General features: G+C 34.2%; 1 long non-coding RNA gene across 1 annotated transcript; it reads right to left on the bottom strand.

The window, feature by feature from the left end:
- Positions 1-7,069: 7,069 nt before the first annotated feature.
- LOC149409215 (uncharacterized) lies at positions 7,070-8,465 on the bottom strand. Its single transcript, XR_016305243.1, has 3 exons — positions 8,444-8,465; positions 7,952-8,137; positions 7,070-7,782 (listed from the first exon to the last, which is right to left on the bottom strand). It is a non-coding gene; the product is annotated as an uncharacterized LOC149409215 (long non-coding RNA).
- Between the last annotated feature and the right edge of the window lie 204 nt (positions 8,466-8,669).

Raw genomic sequence — 8,669 nt, 5'->3', positions numbered from 1 at the left:
ATGTGAACTAATATGTCATATATTGATTTAAAAATGTGGAAACTCTATTATGCAATTGTTAATAATAATTGTGTAATTTCTAAAATGCAATTGTTATGTTCTACAAAAAGACCTGAAAAGAATTTCAAAATTGTGATCGTCTTCTGAATGCAATTATCGATGTAATTAAATGTAGTAATTCTTTGAAAAAAAAAAAAGGACTTAACTCCTTATCTAAAATATTAAAATCCACAGTTCCGAACCCCTGCAACTACAGGAAGGTAGCGAGAGGTACCTAATGTACATAGGTACTCGACTCGTACCACAGCGCTTCGGCAGTTTGGCACTGTATGAGTGGTTTGGTATATTTATGGGCACTGTGATTAAACGTACTCGTGTTATTGAGGTTATTATTGCAATTTTGGAAACATATGATCACCTTACTTATTTTTTCTTTGTTGTATATATTTTTAAATTATGTATGTATTCTTTCTCATCTTAAATATTTGATAGAACATATCTCACTGTACCTTTTTACTATTTCCTTGTTAAAAATATTATGAACTGAATATACAATTTGGCTGTCCTGAAACGGGTATCATTCCCAGTTGGACAGACAAAGGATCATTTTGAAATGTATTGTAATATATATGTGCATCTATGAATAAATAAATAAATAAATAAAAAATAAAAAATTATATAAAGGTCGGGCCTACCAACTGACTAAATAACCTTTATATTTACAATTTTTTCCTAGCTTAGTTTTCGCAAAAGTATCAATGACATCGTTTAAATCCAGGCTTAATGCGGTTTTGTTTTCAATTGCTATTAGCGGTAAATGTCGGAGTTGAGTTTGGCCCATCTTATTTCTTAAATAATTTTTATTATTTTTAATTTGCTAAATGACCTTTCAGCTGCTGCAGAAGTGACAGGAATTGTAAAGAATAATAACATTACTGTAAATACTTCCGTTAGGTTGCATTTGAGCACTACATATTTGCTCATTATTTCCGTATATAATTGGTGAACAGTCTCATCACACTGGCACATCATAGCCTAGAAACACTTCTTTTACTTCTATATCAATTGGCTGTCCATTTTCCGATCTGGTTATTACTGCATACCTCACAACAATGCTTAGCTGATCTACCTTCGATATGTCCTGTGTCGTATCCATTATGATGGCAAAAAACGGTGACGCTCTAATTTGTTCTAGTAGATGGGTTTCGAGTTTGGTCCCCAAGCTCTCAATCATTTCTTTTTGAATTGTTGCACTCAGATATCTTGTAGATCCTACAAAACATAAAAAAACACAATTTCAAAAAAGTCAAGTCAAGTTAGACAGTTAATAATTATAAACAAAATAAAACAATAAAAAACTTAGAAATTATTATTATTACCTTTGGGCATATCCAAAGCTCTACAAAGGACAGAAAATTTCCGTGGTATCCTTCCTGACTTAAGTCTTCTTGATGTCCTCTCAAAGCCAAAGAACTCTTTGCCAGGGTAAGTATGATATCGCATAACCTTTGAAGAACCATTTTCCAAAATGATGCTTCTTTGCGAATTTCATTTTTAAGTTCCTTGTCGATAGTATTAGTATCGTTTTTTTTCCAAAATTCATACACAGCACATGCTTCCGAATGGCCACTCGAACAACTGTGTTGTTTAATTTTTTTCTGATAAATGCTTCCAATCTCGAATTCCCGTACACCAAACATTAAATAAACGGGTCGCTTCTACGATTCGTTCTTAAGTTCAACAGCTCGGCTGTGGAACGTACTGCCGGCCTCTGTGTTTCCTCCCTCCTACAACATGGGACTCTTCAAGACCCATGTTCACTCCTTCCTCTCCACAAAAAGACCCTCCACACAGCATCCCCGAAGATGACATAGGCCCTGAGGGAAATTATTTTCTTCAGGGCCTCCTGTGTGGAGTAAATATAAAAATAAAAAAAAAATCCTTTGTGAAGCAAATAACCAGCAGTGTTGACAATAGGCAGCGTCTAGTATTTTGGAATAACACAACCAAAAACGATTAACTGGCCCATATTTAGAACACGAAAAGTAGTACAATCTTGAAAAACACCTATTGTTCTGGTTGATGTCTGTTGAAAAAGGTCCTGAAGGCTGTAAAGGCCCCATATCAAGTATTTGACGTTTTTCGTCATCACTTAATATTTTGTTTGTGAAGTTTCCCAAGTCATAAGATTTGTCGTATACATTTTCGAAAAATGTAGAGGTCTGTGATTCCTCCAAACCCTCCGCTCTTATGTGTGTCATGCAAACATCATCCACGTTCACATGATCGGCGGCGGAGGCATCTCCAACTGCAATAATTGTCGAATGCAGAAGGCTGACTAAAAAACTTGTCAATTTTGGGCAATTTTTGTTCACTATCTTCTCTTTCTTGGCGTTGTTTGCGTTTAAATGCACCACTGGGTTTCTTTATTTTATCCATATTTTAATACGCTACAAGTGTCGTTGGGAAATGACGCACATATCACTATCCGTCAAATTGACAACACTGCCAACCTACAGAAAGAATTAAGGGGAGTTCCCTAGGCATAACATTTGAATTTCTCTCAACTGAGTTGTCATGATTAAAGTGGAGTTGCAAGTTGCAACCTGTCATATTTATTTTGAAAATGGTAGAAATTTCCAAAAGTTCAGTTCGATCGAGATTTCTGGTAAGGATTCGAGGGCCCCCTGAGCTTGAGGGCCCCGGGGCACTGCCCCGCGTAGCCCCTAGGTAGCTACGTCGCTGGCCTTAGGGCGGCTTGCACCATAAGTTAAATTTGGTTTAAATATCATTTTAAACACATTATTTGATTTAAGTCGACTTGGCGTCTTGCACCACAAAATTTAATTCGTTAAATGCGTTTAAAGAACTGTCAAAGTTAAACACCCAAAAGGTGCTGTTTAACCGAGTTAAACGTGTTTAGCCCTACTCTAAGCAGTACTGTCAAATTTTGTTTAGGTTATCTCTTCGATTTCTGATTGTGGTTAAAATCTATCTCATTTTAATTTGTATTCACAATGAACATTTGGGATTTGTATTCTGACGATCATGAAGAAATTATAAATAAATTATAATATAGTCAGAGAAGTAAACACAAGAACAAATTGATTTGAAACACTCAGTGCCAAGAAGTTTCAAAGAAGATTTCGTCTCAGTAAAGAAACGACATCATTATTGGTGCAAGAAATTGAACCTCAGTTAAAATTCAACGCCAATAAAAACATCAGCGAGGTGCTCGTCACTTGGAGCTAACGCTCCTTATCGAGGAGTACTTTGCAAGGTTGTAAACTTCTAATCATACCTACAGCATTCTTATAATACTTTAAAACAATATAGTATGTAAAAGAAATAAAAAACAAAATTACTCGGATAATTGTTTTATTTTTAATTCCAACAACAGAAGCTCTTTTTGTCTTATTTCATCATTATGTCTATTTGCTTTAACTGTTTCTTCATAAAATAAATGAAAACACTATTAAACCACACACACAATCACAAAATATTTTGACACTTCAAGTAAAATGAAACATCTTAGCTGTTTTATTTACGCGTTAATGGCGGTAACCACGCGGTAACTGTTTTACCGACGCGTTAAACACGTTTAACTAAAATTGCCACCGAACTGCGTGGCGCAGGACGCAACTAAACGCATTTAAGTTAAATGTATTTAGGGTCTTAAATACGTTTAGTTAAATACAATTTAAGATAAAATTTGCGATAGTTGGTGCAAGTCGCCCTTAGTTTGTCTTTTCAATATATCAAATGGCAACCTGGACGCCCTCGATTTAACGAGCTTAATTAATTTGCGTATACCTACCCGTGATACCTACTCGTTTAAATGCTCTATATTTTGTTACCAAATCTGCCAATAATTACTTTGTAAACTCTCCAATTCAAAGGCTTCATACACTTGGAAACAAATATAGTTCAATCGATGTCTATCATTTCCAATCGGTTTCCAAATTTAAAACCAAAATATTAGAACTTTTAAATTAAAACAATAAACATCTAGCTATTGCACTTCTTATTGAATTATTTCTTCAAGATTGACAAAACAGGCTTATACCTACAAACTATCATGTTTAGATTTGCTTTTTGCTTGGTTTTATATGTCTAAAGGTTAATGTTATATTATTGCTTTACTATTCTTTATTTAGAATCTTCACAATATTTTTTTTATATAAACTATGTAAAATGGCTGACCGATCGCCCTCGATTTAGCAGGCCACTACAACCAGTCAAATGCAGTAGGTATATCTGTTAACAATACTACCAATAATTATTTCGTTAGCTTTTTAACTCAAAGGCCTCATAAACTATGTGTCGTATTGTATCATGTTACTGCTGCCACTACCTAGCATTTACATTATTTCTAATTTAAGTCTGTATAACATAGGAGTAGGAATATTCTTATTTTTGTACTTTTTACTTGCTGTTATTATATGGATATGGTTATATGTATTTTTTCCATTATTTTTGTGAACTTGCAATCTTCAGAATATTACTTTTTTATGAACTATGTATGTAAAAGCCCAATGGGCGTTTAAATAAAAAAAAAAAATAAAAAAATAAAAATAAAAAAATAAATAAATAAACTTACCAATCACACAGTTTGGTATTTTCAAACAATTTACGTATTTTTCATTACATCGTACTTTCTATCGTAGAACTTACCAATCACACAGTTTGGTATTTTCAAACAATTTACCTATTTTCATTGCATTATACTTTCTATTGTAGAACTTACCAATCACACAGTTTGGTATTTTCAAACAATTTACGTATTTTTCATTACATCGTATTTTCTATTGTAGAACTTACCAATTACCTACACAAATTTTATATTTTTATATTTTATTAGTGTGAGAAATGTAGTAATGGGTAAGATTAAGAAAAAGACGTTCAGATGGTTTTGGGCATGTAGAGCAAACGAACGGAGAAATGTGCGTAATAAGAACATATGACGTAGATGCGAATGGTAGAAGATATCGGGGACGCCCAAGGATGACATGACACGATCAAGTGAACCAGATACTTGAGTCGGGCCATGTCAAGAGTCAGAATAAGAAAAGACTGTAAACATGTCGGATTACGCTGCATGCAAAGGCTCTTGGCTTTAAAAAAAACAACACTTGATTTCAACTTAACTAACTATTTAAAACAAAAAAATGTACAAAATGCGTTGTTAGGTTGTTATTTTAACAATTTTATGCGTATTTCCTAACCTTCAAACTTAATATCATCTCTTTTCGATAAACTTCTCGAATTCTGTTGAACGCAAATGGTTTCAACGATTACTACAAGAAATGATTAAGATTACAAGAAACACCCTAAAAACTTATTTTGTTAAAATGCGACTTAATCCTATGACTTAAATACTTGTAAACATTAAATAGATAAATCAAATCAAATGTTTTTTTAAAGAGCAAAGGCATGCAGCGGAATTTGACGAGTTTTATAAATAATATGATAATAAAATAAAACTTCTTCTGAAAATGTATATATCTACATATCTTATAAATGCTAATAAATACATAAATATAGACGATAACTTATCATTTCCTTCGTTTATACGAGAGATTGGGGAATCTGTCACTAATATGTTTAGATGTATGGTAAAGTGTCCTTAATGTCATAGAAATAAGTTGTTAAAAGGTTTATACTAGATATATTTTTTTTTATAACTAAATAAAAACATACAACGAAAAATATTCCACCACGATTAATACAATTTAAAAAAAAAAAATCTTTTGATTCATCTCAATTACTATGACAATTATCTGCATTTGGGAAAATTTCATTTTAACATACTTATTTTTAATTAATTAAAATTAAAATCCGCTTTGTTGTATGTTGACGTTAAAAGCATTTAACCCTTTCACACCCGCATTATTGTTTCCACATATAAAAAATATGTAATGCCTGATAATACCTCAGAAAATTATTTGAAATTTTTTGGTATATAATTTTTTTTTTTTAATACATACTTTAGAAAATATTCTACGTTAATTTGAATTAACATTGGGTGTCAGGGGGTATTTTTTTTATAGTAAGGTAAAATAAACAACAACAAACAAATAATACAAATAAGTGTTTAATTTTAAAAATACACAACTAAAATCTATGATAATCAATGTGTATACCAATTTAATGTGTATTTGACCTATCATGATAGTCAGAAAAGCAGTTTCTAGTAGGTGCAAAGCACAAATGTACTAGACACCGTTCGCATTTGACTTTGGTGATGCCTTGGACACAGTGCTTGCACCTCAACTGCTTTTCACTATATCGGGGAAAATGCCCCCAGCCCTCAAACCTTACATCATCAAGAGGTCTTGGTTGGTTTACTTGACGCTTACTATAAGACGGTTTGTCCTGAGATTCATGTGAGGGTCGACCTCTACGACGTGGGTTGATTGTAGAATTACCAGCTGTTAGCGCACGGCCTATCTCAGATCGAAACACTAATAACGATTTATATTTTTCACCTTGTTGAGAACAGTGGCGCCTGTACAATAGCCAAGCATTCACCACACACATGTCAACAAGGTGAAAAACTATTCTTAAATAAAAGCGTTTTGATCGGATATCAATTCGGTAGAGTGAAATCAACATGTCGCTGAGGTCAACACCACCCATGAATCTATTGTACTCTGCCACTATAGCTGGACAAAGAACATTTACGTAGGAACGGGAAACCTTAGACCAACGACGGACGGTACCAACCGGTTCCCGTCCGACGTATGACGATGCAAAGTGTACGTTCCTATTGTCGAACCATTTTATGGCAAAAACACCAGATTCCAATTCAGTCTTATAATCATATGATCCACGGCCCTCTTCAAGTAACTGACGGTCTGTTTTGAATATGCAACCACGTAGTCTGTTGCTACGAACAGTACCAATGGACCATATGCCTATAGATTTTAATTTCGAAATCAGTGAATGAGAAGTGAACCAATTGTCGAAAGAAACTTTATAGTTTGCATTCTGAGGAATGCCTTGACAAAGTCTTACTACAATATCTCCACTGATTCCCAGTGCAGTCCTCTCACCCACATTGGTGTCTTTGCCAGTGTAAATTTCAAAATCATATACAAAGCCACTTGATCCCGCTCGGGCGAACATTTTAATGCCCCATTTATGGGGCTTATTTTTCATATATTGTTTTAAAATGCTCCTCCCCTTGAACGGGATCATAGCTTCATCTATGGAGTTAAATTCTTCTGGTTCGACTTTGGAAAAATTGCGACGGAGAGCATCTACCAAAGGACGAACTTTAAATAGTTTGTCGTGTCCAGGTTGACCACTGGGCACACAATTTATATTATCATTAAGATGAAAATATTGTCTCAGGCTGGTGAATCGGTTTCTCGGCATGACATCACATATCATAGGCAGTCTAAGCCCTTCTTGCCAGTATTGGGCAATTTGAGGCAGCTTAAAAATACCCATTATTATGTGCATGCCGATAAACTTCTCCATTTCTTCGACAGTGGTGTTAATATTTTTACAATTTTTCTGAACCGAGTAAAGATTGGTTTGTTCTACCATATTTATAACAATATCTTCACTCATAAAATATTTAAAATATTTAAGAGGTGTTATATCCTTAGTCGGTTCAGAAAAACTAAAAATAAAGTTAGAGTCTACGGGTTCCATGTCTCGATGACGCCAACGCACACTTTTCTCCGAAGCAATGTTGGCTGCTACCTGGGGCGGCTCTTCCTCTTCTAGTTCAAGGGGTGGATCACCTTCCTCCAGCGCAAGTACTTCGGCATTCTGAAAAATGATGGAGAGATACATTAAAAAGTTGTTATTTTAACAAACTTCCATTAATCAACGGTTTTTGTTTCCAAAACAAACATCGGGTCGATTCAATGAATAGTAACACAGTACAGTTGTACAGATACGAAATAAAATGCCACTAAACAGCCTAGGTAATACTTACTAGGAATTCAATCCGCATGCCAACTACTTCTTCGAGGGCTGGTTGGTCGAGATGATGGTTCTCAGCCTCTTCCGGACTCCTCAGATCATCAAGTTCATCAATTTCATCGCCATCCTCCAGCTCAATGTCAGAAACATCACCTTCGAGTAGAAGCGCGATTTCCAACTCGTTAAGACTGTTATTCATCTGTAGTTGGCAAAAATGCACCAAAAAATATTGAATTAATCACTAAAGTTTGCAACAAATAACATTTTAATTCAAATTCATTCAGAAATTAAGAAATATTCGATGATAATTATCTTTAAAAATTCTCCATACTAGTTGAAATTATGCCTTCCACTACCAGTGTTAATTTGAATGAACATTGAAATTCATTCACGATATTCTGCCAAAAAAAGTGTGAAAAGTGGATTGAACTGATTTTATTATTATAGAACACATCTTTATGAGTTAAAATATATGTACTTCAAGTAGAAAATATTGATATCTTACCTTAAATTAAGTAATTGATGACGGCGGAAATTCGATGGAACGCACAATCGGCAGCTGTCAAAATATTTACCGTTTTTGTGGCGGGAATAAGGATTGCAACCGAGCGGAAAAAAATAGACGCCACGGGGAAGATTGCCAGCTATAAGAAAACAAAAACCCGACTTTTCTAAATTGCCACAGTTGCGAAAAAAAAAATCATAAAGTTCGTGTTAATTTGAATTAACAC

The sequence above is a fragment of the Hesperophylax consimilis genome, unplaced genomic scaffold, assembly GCF_061612785.1.
Source record: "Hesperophylax consimilis isolate HC1 unplaced genomic scaffold, BYU_Hcon_1.0 scaffold_33, whole genome shotgun sequence".
Taxonomy (NCBI): domain Eukaryota; kingdom Metazoa; phylum Arthropoda; class Insecta; order Trichoptera; family Limnephilidae; genus Hesperophylax; species Hesperophylax consimilis.
Note: the sequence above shows the minus strand (reverse complement) of the source record. Positions and strands in the feature narration are given on the sequence as shown.